This window comes from Crocodylus porosus, unplaced genomic scaffold (assembly GCF_001723895.1).
Source record: "Crocodylus porosus isolate Cpor-Errol unplaced genomic scaffold, CroPor_comp1, whole genome shotgun sequence".
NCBI classification, from domain to species: domain Eukaryota; kingdom Metazoa; phylum Chordata; order Crocodylia; family Crocodylidae; genus Crocodylus; species Crocodylus porosus.
In genome coordinates, this window is record NW_017728914.1 from 21,523,894 (window position 1) to 21,538,842 (window position 14,949).

Here is a 14,949-nt window from a genome sequence, read left to right on the forward strand (position 1 = left end):
GTAATGGAATATATTCAGGAAGTTGGAAAACACAATACTGTTAATATCTGTGTGATCATTACACAGGCACTTATTTGGCCAGATAAGTGTGCAAGCAAATAAGTGAGGGGTAAATGGCTTCTAATGGGGAAACTGAGCAAAATGTATTTTTTCTATGTCACATTAAAAGACCTATTTCATGTGTGTAACAAGAAACCTCTGCCCTTGTTACTGGGAAGGATAGGAAACCTGGGCTAGAAAGGGCAGCAAATAATAGCTGCTCAGGTAGACTGAGCCTAGGACTAAAAACGCCAAGCAGTTAACAATGCAATTAGCTGTGCCTGGCCCTGTGGTGCAGGAGATCTGCTCGCACGCCTGGAAGAAGGCTGGGCTTGGGCATATCAGCCCAGTCCCTGACAATACCAGGGGCAGTCGGGCTCTGGCTGTGGGAGGAAAAGATGCTCTCGAGAGAGCTAGCTACAGTAAGGAGCAGTCAGTTTGAGAGAAGTACTTTGGAGCAAGACTTGAGCCCCAAAGTCCCAGACAGGCTTATGTTTAAGTTAGGGCTGGCTAGGTTGCTGCTTTGTGTTGGCCTTTTTCTACTGGAGGACTGGATTGTAGATACAGGGGAGGAGGAGGCCACGGGTACTCCCCACTGCAAGTGATAGAAACTAGCCCCAAACTAGAGGGGCTGAGACTGGTGGGGTGAAACTGAAACCCCAGGAGGGGCTCCTGCCAGTCAGGGCCAATGCCTGGGAGCTGAGGTCTTAGACAGTGGATCAAAGCTTAGGGTGCAGCCAGAGAAAAAGGTGGCCAAGGCTATGACAGCTGAAGCCCCAACAGGTGCTCGATGCCTCCTTGACAGGGGAAGTCTGGGGGGGGGTGGTTAACACAGACCCTAGGTGGGGCAGATCTACCTGTGAAGGCAGAGCTGACCATCAAAGGAAACAGCAAGGCTACTTCTGGCCCCAGGGACTGGCTTCCCAACAAACCAAAAGATAACATCAAAGTCACAGCAGATGAGAGAATGGACATGAGATGGGGCTGGAAAAGAGCTGACAGGTGGGTCAGGCCATAGGACCATGCACCAGGTGCCAGGGTGGTAGACTCCCAATCCCTGCTACAATGTGCCACAGAAATATTGGAGAAGCACCTGACATGAAAGTGGAAGATCACTGTGTTGGGCACTAACTCTTTCTTTCATTCTTTCTTTCCAACTACTCAGAAGTTACAAACACAAGTTAGTTCAAAGCAGTGAACCTTTTTCCAGCTGTAGTCAGATGCTATTCCAGTGTGAAGTAAATGGAGCACTTCACACCCATTCACTAAAGTAAATTTATTTTGATTAATCTTATACACTTGTCAAAAGCTGTGCCAAGATGTATAAACAAACCATTTTCTTGGATTGTTTCAAGCTAATCATATTAACTTATTTGCTCTATTGGCTTTGGGGAGTTTCCAAGTGGAAATGATTGAAGTTGGGTCCAAAAACAGCTTTATTTCATTGCCAGTTCTGGTGCTAATGTGTGCCTCATTGGACTTCTAGTGTCCATGTCAACAGCCTGGAAGCTTTCATATTAGAGGATTTCAGCATCAGCTCATCGGCAGCTTCTTTCTGTGAAAGGTCCTGTTTAATAGGTCTGTTATTTAGAATGTAAGATATCAATGATAAACACTTCAGTTGGCATAAATTAATGTTACTCCACTGAAATACAGTTGAGGATGTAGCCCTGGTTTTAAATCATGACTACCTACACAGATATAAGATGCATATGGTATGGCTTCAATCTTAGCATACATAGGAGCAGAAAGATGCTAAGAAAGAACAGAAGATGACTGCTGGAGGAGGAGGAGGAAATATTGTCAACATGCTGTAGAGGGTAAACATTAATTATGATTAATGTTGATGTTTAGGATGGCAAAAGATGAGAAAATCCCTGGATTGTCAATGCACAAGTCATAATTTTTAAAAGATAATAAAAAGTCACAGCTCATAAATTATAAGAGAAAAATACCCTTTATTCTGGAATTTAAAGCCAGCTTGGGCAGTGCACATCATATTTTGCTCTATTTTGAATATACAGAGAGCTCAGTTGCAGTTTCATCAAATAATAGCAAGGGGCTACGGCTACAAAGACTAGGCCTTTTAATTGAAAAGAACTCCCGAGACTCATAGTTGTTATAATGCAAGTCACGGTTGTGGCAAACTTACAGCTCTAATTTTGGGAAAGCACTGAAGGTGACATTCAAAGAGAGTGCTAGGTGGTGCCCAGACCTCTCGTTGGCCACATGAACAGCAAGAGATCAGTCGGAAGGAAGCAACCCTCAGAATGGACTGTAGTATTCCAAGTAATAATACCTATCTTTATTTAATCTGTAGAGCTCCAGAGCATTTTTGAAAGAGGGGTAAGTGTCATCTCTATTATAAAAATGGAGAAGCAAGCACAAACATGGTGAAGTGACTTACCCAACTTCACCCAGAAGGCCACAGCAGAAGCACTTATGACACGGCCTGTAAGATTCCAACAAAATCTGTGAATTCTGCTAAATACCTTGTCAAAAGGACATGAAAAAGGAGAGAGCCCAGAAGGCCAATAAGTAGAACCAACCATAGCTAAACCTAGAATTCCCGTCAGTCTGATACTACATTTCTATGATTCTACATAGAAAAACTGGTTACTTTTCCCTTTTTTATTCACAACAAATATCTCAGAAGACTGCCTTTTTCCACCCAAAATGTTCCATGTTGAATACAGCTGGGAGGAGCTGGGTGTAACCAACTCCAAAGGCCCCACAACCTCAACCAAGCGCCAGGGAAAGCATCTTTGCCCTTGAAACAGAGAAGAAAGAGTCAAGGAAGGAAAAGGAGAGAAATCCCAGCCTCCAGCCTACTTTCCTCTGTGGAAAGACTTGAAACTTCTACAGATGGATTTGTGCCTCCAGGACTGGACTCTTAAGTAACCCCAAGACCCATCAAAAAGATGTGGTAGAGAGCACCCTCAAATCAAGGGACTGCCAACAACAATGCCATCCACTTTTAACAAGAGACAAATTCTGTTAATATTACTTTTTGATGAAAAAATATTTCAGCCGTCACCATATTTGTTGCTCTTCATCCTGCCGTTTGGGTCCCTGTTGGCAGAATTTAGGATCCACTGAATTTTCATGTTTAGAAAATGCCTAGCGTGCCGACTGCTCCACTGAAAATAAACATAAAATAATATTTTTCCCTTCAAAGATTCCTTTGGTGACAACTCCTCATTGCCATTTCTCTCTCTGTCTCCCACCCACCCCTCCCTTCCACCCCTTCCTCCCCTCTCCCTCCAGTGCTTACAGGCATCAATTTCCCATTCCTTTCTCAGGGAGGTGACCAAGATTAAAGGTCTATTGTGGCTGATTATTCAGGAAAGACCCAGCTTCTAAATCTGGTTCTAATTAAAAAAGAAAAAAACATGCATAAGAAAAAAATCTCTCCCTACTGTACATGCAGGCTACCTAATCCACCCTGTCGACTTTCACAGGCATGAGCTTTTAATGTAGCATTAATAAACTATTTTCATAGATTTATGTTTCTTAACCCTCCTCACCCCAGAGATTTTTTCGGATGTGAGCTGTAGGTGTCATTTCAAGAAAAGATGGGCATTAACTCTAACCTGGACATCAGTTTATTTATGAGGGAGGGGGCCATGAGTTCAAACCTTGTATGCATAACAGGGCTAAGCAAACAGTTCCGATCAAACTTTAAGCCATTTTAAATAGACTGAAGCCTGGTAACCTAACTCCCAACCATTGCAAGAGTTCACATTTGGGTTGTGATTTTACTCCATTCCCAAATGTCACTTTAGCCCTGCTTTTCATGAGCTTATTTTCAAGGATTTATGAAATGTGAGATGACAAAACTGGTGCAATAGCGTTGTGGAAATTTGCCCTTAACTCACCCTAAAAAATATTCTGGACAAATGATGCAGAGTTAGCTTCCAAGAGGCATCTTATTTCGTTCATGAAAGGTCTAAGTTGGGTGCTGTTCAAATGAAAGTGCGAAGCAGGGCTGTGCAGGACATTAATCAGAACTGATAAAAATGTGAGATTTCTCTTAAGGAAAACAAGGACAACTTACAGTTTTCAAGAGGCCGGAATGATTTTACAATGTCCCGGTCAAAGGTTACCTTACTAACAACTGCCTGTAAAGAAAGTGCCTAAAACAAAGATGGTCTCACGTGATCCCAGCCACATAGTTGGTCCAATAAAAGATATCTCCCTCTGAAATCTTTGCCGCTCACATAAAACACAGATGCCACTTTTAGAAATTGTTCATTAACTATGTTTGATAATTGACTATAAACGAGGAAGAAGGAAGTAGGGAGACTATGGATTCTCTTGAAAGTGAAACACTATCTATGGCATCAAGCTAAAAGCAGCCTCAGTTCTTTCTGTAAATAAAAACAACAGACAACACCAGAGCTCGTCTCTTAAATTGCAGAAGACTGAAGAATGGGTTACCCCAATGTAAACAGCTCTGGTTTTCATTTAAAGAAAAACAAAATCAAACTATTTCCAGTTTTATGCATCGCTCCTCTAAAATAAAGTCCCAAAGGTTTGATAAAGCCTTTTGAGGGTTTATTTTTTCTTATGTGAGCAAAAGTGAAGTTCTTCCCAGGGGCTATTAATTGTATTCTCACCTATTGCAGTTTTACATGCAATAACTTACATTATTTATGATTTACACCAGCCAGGGTGCTTTGAATCAGGCTTCAAGTGATAAGAAAATCAGACCTTAGGTATCTGTTAAGGGCACAGGAAAAGGAGAAGCAAGAGGAATGGAAAAGAAAAATGTTGTTATTCTTTCCCGGTGTGTTCTTTTTCAGGGTAATATCTCCTCTTCTCAGCTAACTGCCAGGGGCTGGTATCCTGAGAAAAAAAATTATATCATGTCAAATCTAATGAAACTGGAGAAACTACAAGAGAAAGTTGATCACAGCCATATTCCCAGGGGTCTGCATTTTTACAGGATCTCAAGAGTTTTCATCAACCAAGTATGTAACGTTACCACCTTTGCTGCAGAAGGCACCTCTGGGGTGCCATCCATCAGACTATCTCCTGCAGAGCCACTGAGTGTCAGTGCATGCCACCAGCCAGAGGACACCACTAATAATACAGACCCCCACCAATGAGAGTACGCCTGTGCTTCTATGCAATCACTGAATGAGTTAAGTGGAGAAGGAAAGCAATTTAAGAGAATAAGTAGTGTGTGACAGGTGTCATACATTATAGATGTTTGCAGCTGCCTTTGGCCCTGTGGCAGTCAGCATCACACCGTGGTTTCTCAGAACAGACCCTGAGCTGTGAACCTAAAAAAGCGGGGGTGGGCCTTCATGAGAAATGACGATACTTGCTCAACACTACAAAGAAGAAAATATTTTTTAAAAATTGTTATTTCCTCACTAACAAGGCAGAGGGTAGGGGGAGGAAGAGGTGCACTATTAACTTTTTGGCATATCTACTTTCATGAGATGGCAGGAGTCAAAAAAGTATTATTGATGCTTGTTCCCAATACCTTCTCCCCCGGATGATCTTTCCTAACTATAGAAGCTGGAAGTCTGAAATCCTGCTGAGCCCAATATAATGTAAAATTGAATAAACTGTGGGAAATTACAAGAGAAAATTGATCACAGCCACACTCCCAGGGGGATGCTATTCTTACAGGACCTCACAATGCATGAATCAAATGTTTCCTAGTGCAAAGGTGCAACAAGGCAGCTGGGTGTCCAGGGCAGCGGGACACATGGGGCTTCAGCACCTTTCCGCTTCTGTCACACCTCCAGTGCAATTGCATTGCTACAGAAGATGTTGTTTTTGCACCCATCCCCACAGTTTGGCTCCTGGGGCTGCTGCTCCCATCACCCTGCCCTACTCGAGCTACTGTCCTATACTGACTCCTAGGAGTTTTCTGTTCTTTTGGCTTTCAGGTTAACAAAATTCTAGTGCAGTGCTCTAGCAGCAGTCACCAAGACCAGAGAATTAGGACTCCTGGCTTTTTACCACAAAGGAAATATCCTGAGAAATCTTGAATCATGAGTCAGGGGGCTGAGGCCAGGAAATAAAGCTTTAGTTTCTAGCCAGCTCTACTGCATTTCAAACCCCAGCTATAATCGTGACGTATGTTGCTACTGAAAGACTCACTGTTCTGCACTGATTGTGGGGAACAACTACAGCTATCAAATGTGAGTATTTCAGATCAGATGGCAGAAGAAAAATGAATCATCAGTAAATGTGCCCTGCAGGCTTGCTTAATGTCTCATTGTGGAAATATCTGCATAGCATGCAATATGATAGTTTATTTATAGAGAAAGTGGGATTTCAATACCCTGCCCATAGTTCATCAGTACAATTGGAGGAAAAAATTTATCAGACAACCATACACAGCAATTCTGAAGTCTTTCTGAGTATTTTATACTCTCCCACATCTCTGGGGGTGGATGCATCCATAAACTTTTCAGGAGTACTGGTTACATTAAAGCACATTGGCCATGGGCTATTATATAATCAAATGCTAAGATGCCCAGAGTCTCCAACATTCATTTGCAAAGATGCTAACTTGTGTTTCAGGAAGGACTTACAATAGTTCTTCAGTTACGTAGAGCAACTCACAAGGGAAGACAGTGGATAAAGTTCTGGAGATTTTGGACCAGATCCTGGCCTTAGTATGTACTACTAATTCAGAGCAATTCCACTGAGCCCTACAGAGGTACTCAAGCCTGGAATGAGGGTAACAGATAAAAATCTCCCCCCCACAATCATCCTTCTAGTCTTCCCCATTCAGAAACAGATGTTTAGTGTTTCAACTGTCATCTTTATTCCCGTGTTCCTAAGGAATTTTCCCACTGCCACAGAGAAAATTTGTGAAAATGCTGAGAAAACTTGTTCTAACCACCCAATCCCTGCCTTTATTGGGGTGAAGAGGAAATCAATAGGTGGGTCAAATGATAAAAATGCCAGTACATATTTTATGATTGGCACACATTCATTAAACTGCATGCTAACTATTCTACTGAGATCAATGATTGCACTTGAAAAATGAAACAAACTATTCACAAAAATCCAGAAGGAAACCAATTTATCTACAAACTGAACAATCCAACACTATCAAGGATATCAGTGACATTTGTCTGAAAAGTTAACTTAGCTTTTGTTGGTCAGCCAGATTTTATTGTGGGTTTTTATTAAAGAATCATGTTTTGAACCTGAGGTATTGCAAGAAACTCTTGTTAATATCTGTATAGGACAGTGAAGAAGAAATCACAGTCTAATTGCTATGTTTGATTAATGGATCATTAAGATGAAGCTGAAACTTGTTTTCTTATTCATTTGAAAAGAAAAGCTAAGTTAACCTTATGCCCAACTCTAGTACATATCATTAACCCTCTTTCGCAGATGAAGAAAGAATCTCAGAGAGTTTCCAGTGACTTGACCAAGGTCACAAGATCACTGTCGGAGTTAGACTGCAGGAACCCCTGGGTCCTACTACACTGATCAATGATCATCAATCGAGTTAGCGTGTGCCCCACCTCCCCCTCATTCATTTTAAAAAATAACGGTTAATGTTTATATGCAGCATGCTCATTTTTACCTAAAGCAGGTGTAAATCATTTTAAGAAAAGCAGTAACTGAAGTCGGGAAGTAGCAGTACCACTGGCGTAAAACTTTTAAAGCAACATTTTTCTATTTCCCATTCTTTTTCTGCCTGCTGTCCTACCTAGCACACAGTGAATGAACAAAGCTAATATTAATATGCTGTCCTCTTAAATTTCATGTTTCAATTGTAAAGTCATGAGATCTGATCTCAAAAATCTAACCATTCACATCTCCGAAAATGCTTAGCATTGCCCAGTTTTTTTCCCCGGTGGTAACCTTTCCATTAACTTCAACCGAGGTTGAATAAAACCACCTGGGCTTATTACAGAATCTCCTTCACTGGGACCTTTAAAGAACAAGATGGAATAGTTTGGGGTGTATCTGAGGTATACTTGGTCACCCCTCCATGCCCTATATTTCTGTAACCACACCAAAACTGTTTGCAAATCCTACTCACTGCCATATATCTCCACTACCACCACAACCTTAGCCTCACCTTCCCTATGTCTTTTACCCTATTCAGGCACTGAACACCTGTCCTTAATGCCAGCTGGCTTTTAACATAGCAGCACTAATACAGGAGGAAAAAAACCAAGAAGAGTTGTGAAGCTTTTTAAGGAAGATAAACTTATTATCTTGGGTGAAAAAAGAGTGTGATAGAGATGCATCATAAAGAATGAGTGAGTTTTTAAATACCCGACCTTCAGGGTGCTGTAAATAATGAAAGTCTATTAGTTCTGGAACTATATCCAGCTATATTAAACTGATCCTTAAAGGCTAATGTTCTCAGTGGTTTAGTAAAATAAAAATGTTATCACTCTTTTAGCTGTAATCTCTGATTAGAACATTTAATCAATTAGCAGTGCTGTTGTCAAAACTTGCTCCCAACAAAGGATAAGAGAAGCTGCCTGAAGGGGATTCTCAATGGCTAGCCAATTCCTAACTAGGCAGTAAGGGGCGGGGGGTAGATTCATCCCTGCAAGAAAAGTCATGTTTTTCTCAGGTGTGATGCTGGGCTCAGTGTTGTGAGATAAGGTCTCCTCTCTGGCGTTATTCATCTGTGCAGCAGTAAGAGAATACCAATTAATCCCTGAGAGAAGACGTGCCAAGTATTGCAAGTGTCATTTTACGCTTAAAACACTGGGGGCTTTTTTCTTTCTACTTTTTGAAAGCAATGGATTAGAAATCTTATGAAAATGAGCTGCTGCTGCTGCTTAACACACATTTGCAGGCTAACAGGAAAACAAACTGTGCTTTCCCAGCTTTGAGAGTCCCTTGGGATTTGGCATATTGAAGCTGCTCCATTCCCCCCCCACGCAGAATTTCAACACAACTGACAAGAATATTAAGACAGCTTAGTTATCTTTCTTATTAACAAATTAGTTGTGTTACAGTAGTGCTTTGAGGCCCCAGCCAAAACCAGAATCCCAAGTGTCGTACACACGCATCATTCACATTCTAAACAGACAAAGCAGAAATGCCATGTTATGGATGGCAAACGGAGGCACAGAGATTATACGACTTGTTGAAAGGTACAGAGGATGGCTGGGGTGCAGCTACAAACTGAAGTCAGGCTTTCCAAGTGACAGACCACAGACCTAGCAAGAAGACGTTGCACCTTTCTACCCATCTGTCTAATCAGGCAGATGCACAACGTGTGATGAGGGGTGCAGCACAATGTCTGATTGCATCACGGATTCCAAAAGCGGCACCACAGGTTTTTGATTTCTCTCCCTCCAAAATGCAGCCAGAAACGTTGTTCTTGGGCTTGATTCCTCTGCAAATCATTTTTTCCTGGTAACAGTAGGATATCAGTCAAAAAATTCAGTCACTACTCAGCAATGCACCGTTGTTTTAGTAATCCTACCTCCACCTTGTCCTAGGCTCATCAGTCATTTTCTCCATGTGGATATATCTTCACCAGGATGCTATTTTCCCACCTTGCCAAATGGATTTATTAGCTACAAATATCCTTCACAATAAATTCAAATAGAGGACACAGCACCAACACAGGCATCTGGATAGATGACCATTATTTTTGAGGGCAAGCAAAATGTATGTGACTCCTTAGACTTTTCCTGAGGTTGCTCCATAAAAGGTAGTTACAGAAAATAAATACCCATGGGGTAAAAAAAAAAAAATATATCTTCATGGATTAATGCTACCCATACGCTATAACCCTCAGAATAAAAGGAAGATAAAAAACAGGGACTATGCCAGGTATCAAAACAGCAATTGAGTAATTTTTAATGTGTGTTTTTTTAATATTTTACCCAAAAAAAGTGGACAGCGTGGTGATGAAATGCAGTGAGGTGTTGATGTACTAATGACATTCCCACCTAGTTATGGGAAATGTTGAAATATTCATGTTAATTTGTCTGACAGTTTATGGCTATGCTTAAACACTCACGGGTCCTGGAAAGATATTTATTAGTTTCTTGTGCATCTTTTTGATGTGGTGTTCATGTCTGAGCCAGGATTCTGTTCTCCGAGGGACTGAAAAGACAAACAGCCGTATAGACTATAACTAGAGCAAGGCACCAGGCTGCTCTGTAACTGTTAAGCCATGGCTAGATTAAGAAAAAGCATACAGAAGAGCCCTCCATTTATAAGAGATCATGGATTCACTTAGGGGAACTAGTGCAAAGTCTTCAGTGGAACGCAGGATAAGCTGAATTCCTCACTACAGGTAGATCGACTGAGCTGGTGCAGAAAAGAGGGCAGCAATGTTTTTCTCCTCCCCACCCTCAGTCAAAATCTGAGCCCATATTACACCTTTCACACATTATAATAATTAGTAATCCCCCCCCCCCACATACACACACAAATAAGACAGCAGGAGACACAGGACATTAAATTGAGATAGCACTCTACCTCTTAAATCACTCTTTAGTAATCTACATGGACAGATATAAATTAGACTAACAGGGGTAAAGATTTAATTGAATAGTAGCCTTACAGTAGTAGCCTTACAGCGCCAATCGCCATTGAAAGGGCGATAACCAGCACTGACCAAAATAAAACAGATTATAGATTCATAGATGCTAGGGTCGAGAGGGCCCTCAAAGGATCATCGAGTCCGACCCCCTGCCAGTGGCAGGAAAGAGTGCTGGGGTCATGGTGCTTGTCCAGTCTCTACTTGAAGACCCCAAGGTAGGGGTATAAATAAGATTTTATTAATATGAGCACCAATAAATGTGATGACTTCCCATACCAATGAGCATAGCTCATGAGATCAAATAATTTGCCTCTCACAATTGCCAGGAATTCAGGGCCGGTACATGAAAATGTTTGGAAATCCTAGAACTGTCACAAAATATTAACACGGGTGATGATCCACCCATAATTTCATACTAGAAAGTATATATTGTGCTTTTGTTATTCTTCAGTTTTTACCACTTTTTGGTAACCTTTTTTTAAAAAAGCAATTTTAATTCATGCAGTCAGGAAGCAGAAACATTTGTGTAAGTTGCATTGCCCTGACTATCTTAGATTTCCATTTGCAAATCTCAAATATCCAAACCAATACTTGAAGCAAACAATAAGCAGCAAGCTATATGTTGCATAGGACATATTCTTTTGAATAATTATAAGCAGACTTCCAAATGTTGAAGTCTTTTCGGAACAGTTTGCAAATAGGGAGTGGGGTGACATCTGACGTTTCTCAGCCAAGCTCTTAACCTTACTGTAAGTAAGCATTTCAAAACGAGCATCTAATGACAGAGATAGAGGAGTCTGAAAAGTTTCCTAATGTATCCATATCCACTGATTTCTTTGGAATTTAGGCATCGATGTGGTTTTGAAAATCCCACTAGAAGCCTACTTCTTTAAGTGTCTGAATAACTTAGTAAATTTGGGTCTTGACTCCTAAAACACTTTGTTCTCTATGAAGTGAAGGAAAAAAATGCTGTCAGCATGTTGTCTGCATAAACTTCAGGGGAAAAGAGGAGACCCCACAGTCTCTTCGCCAAACCTCACAGGGTAGCCAAAAGTCTGTTGTGAGAGAGAAGAATATAAAAAGAAGCAAGACTCCTAAACATTGCATTTCCTAGCTTTTTAGTCTTTGAAGTCAGAGTCTCTTTTGTTAGTTGGAACATTTTTTTTGTGGGTTAATAACTTCCCTTGTTTTCTGGTGACTGCCTTCAATTGCTAAAGCAGCTGAAGAAAACAAAAAGTCCAAGAGTAAAAGCCAAAAAACCACCCTTCCTTTGGAAACATAGGTGTTTGGACATGATAACCTTTTGGCAACTTCATATTTTTTTTTTCTCAAGGTGTTTAAAGAAAACCAGTTACCTCTGTGATGACACTTAATATGCCAAAATCCAGCCTGGAGCAAAATCTTTACTGCTGAGTTATAAACTCTAAAAAATACAGATTATATTGGATACACTGAAAGATATTTCACTGCAGCAGTTCTAACAGGAACTCTGTGGTTACACTGGCATCTGAATAGTCTTTAAGCTACATAAGCAGCAAAAGTGGATTTTAGGGGGAAAAGCTGCATTGCTGAATACAAAGCTATAATTGATTGATTTTCTTTCGTTTTTTGAAGGTTATCTTTATTTGTATTCTGACTACACCTTGCTTCCATTAGTCTTGCTCCCCTAATAATGACTGTAACATCCAAAGAGAGAAAAGCCATCTCAGAGCAGTGATAGCTCCAAATTGGATTGCGCTCTGTGATTGCAGTTACTGAACAATCAAATTTCCCATATAGCATTTATTTTTAACATGGCTCTGCTTAACTAAGGAACAGGACATAGAAAAGGTTGTGATCCTGCACTGGACTTACCTTGGGTCCAAATCAAGGGCGCTCAGCACCTTTTTAGGAACATTCAGCAGGCTTCAGGATCAACCTCTATGTTAATCATAGGAACACAGGACATCCTACAACTTGTCATACATAGAAACATGGGAGATAAGGACACTTCAATGCCCTGCCACTGCAGTAATAGAAATAGTGTATGCTCAGAAGATCCTAGGAAAGAACTTGAGAAGAAGGCAAAAAATGCACCATGGACTATGCCAATCTGAGCTAAGGGAAAAATGATCTCCCGTATTTGGCAATTGGTATGACCCTAAGCAGAGAAGCAAGACTCTCTAGCCAGGAATCTCTGGGTTGTCTAAATATCAATGAGAGCATGAATACATGCAAGCCAAACCCCTGCTAGCTTTAGCCAACATCCCAATGCCTCAGACAAAAGTAAACAACCTCAAAGCTCCTAGCCACTAGTAGCATATATGAGGGGAAATAATTCTTTTTTGGCCCCACATGGCAAGTTCTGAAGCCTGGGAGGACCAGTCACCTTCCACACCACAGGACGGGAAGCACAGATACATGGCTCCATAGCACACTGACTGTTAAGCCAGAGCTCCGACTTGTCATACCAACACTTTCCATCAACATGTCCAATTCAGTCCTAAAGCAACTCCAGTTCCTTGCCCCCACCACTTTGCTCAGGAGGCCGTTCCTAAACTTCACTCATCTGATTGAAATCTTCTGTTAGTTTCCAGCCTTGTCTATCTGTAGTTAGACTGCAGCCATTTGATGCTGTGCCAGCGTTGTTTTTCATCATAAAAGGCTCTTCCCTTTCTCTAATATTTACCCCATAATTGTACTTGTAAAGAGTGATCCCCTCCCAATCAGTTTTATTAAAATGAACAAGCAAAGCTCCTTAAATCTTCTTTCATAAGCTAGGGTCTCCAGCCTTTTAACCATCCTACTGTTCCTTCTTTGCACTTTGTTTCATATTCAGTTAATCTTTTCTTAAACATTGGTGGCCAGAACTGCATGCCACACTCTAAATGGGGTCTCCTTAATGCCTTATCCAGTGATACCAGTGCCTTATTTTCTCTACTGTACATATCTAGCCTAATATCTTCTAAGATTGTGTTAATCCTTTTCACAGCTGTATTGCACCGGTGGCTCATGGTCATTCTAAGATCAACAGGTTCCTCTCTTCCTTACATCAGGAGTCCTTATGTGTATGACTTTCCACTTCATGTTGTTAAAAGTCTTCCATTTCTAATGCTCCCATTCCACAAGATTATGTAATTCTCCAGTATAATAATACAGCCCTTTTCTGTATTGGTTATATCTCACCAGCTTAGTGTTGTCCAGAGATTTCACAAGGACACTTCTCATTCCAGTACCAAGGTTACAGATAAAAGTATTAAACAGGACAGAGCTAAAGACTGAACCCTAAGGAATGCCACTGGTAATGGCTCTCCACTCAGGGATTTCACCTGCATAAGCAATTCTAGTATCCCTGTTTGATCCGATTCCTTATATATCACACGATTCATAGAATCATAGAAAATGAGGGTGGAAGGGACCTCAGGAGGTCACATCTAGTCCAACCCCCTGCTCAACGAAGGACCATCCCCAACTAGATCATCCCAGCCAAGGCTTTGTCTAATCAGGTCTTAAAAACCACCAAGGATGGAGACTCCACAACCTCTAATGAGAAAGTTTTTTCCTAATATTTTCCTATGTTCCTAATTGTGGCACTGATTAGCCTCCCCTCCAATTTAGCCAATAACTTCCCATGAGGCATGTATCAAAAGCTTTGCTTAAATCTAGATAAATTAAGTCCATCACATTACCCAAGAAGTTGGTCATTTTGTCACAGGAGGCTGGTAAATTCAGTTTCTGTTCCAAGATCTTACCTACTGTTGTAGTCAAGCTGACAGGCCTGTCTGGATCACTCTTTCTCCCCATTTGAAAAAATAGGCACTACATTTGCTCTTTGCCATTATAGCATCCTATCCCCAGGGTTGGCAGATTCTGAGACATAGATGGCCAGTGTTATTAATGACAGTACAAGCAGCTTGTGCTGTCCTGATACAGGAGATACAGGAAACAGTTTAGTTGCCAGCATAGGCAGGAGTCACTTCCCTCTGCTTCCCTAACTGCTAAACCTTGCACAGCCTTGGAACAGCTAAGGACAAAGTGACATCCCAAATACCCTCCAGCTCTTAGTGTGCAACTTCCTGCTCTTCCTGGGTCCACCCCAAAATGCACTGGGGACTCAGGAAGACCTGGAGGGGTACCACAGCACTGCCACAATGGTGTGATAAAGGCAGAGGATGAATGCCCACCCCTGTCAGAGGGAGAAAATAAAATCAGAGAGGCATGATTTAGAGGACAGGAGTCCTAGGATGTGAAGAACATTAGGTATTTCTCTTTGTAACAGACTTACCATCTTAGTCACCATTTATGTTAATGATTAATGAGTAATAGGATTAATTGTATTGGTTTAGGAGTGGGGACTGGTGGGGCACAACTAACAGGCTGGATCTAAAGAATGGGATTGGTTTCATTCAAAAGTTCAACTC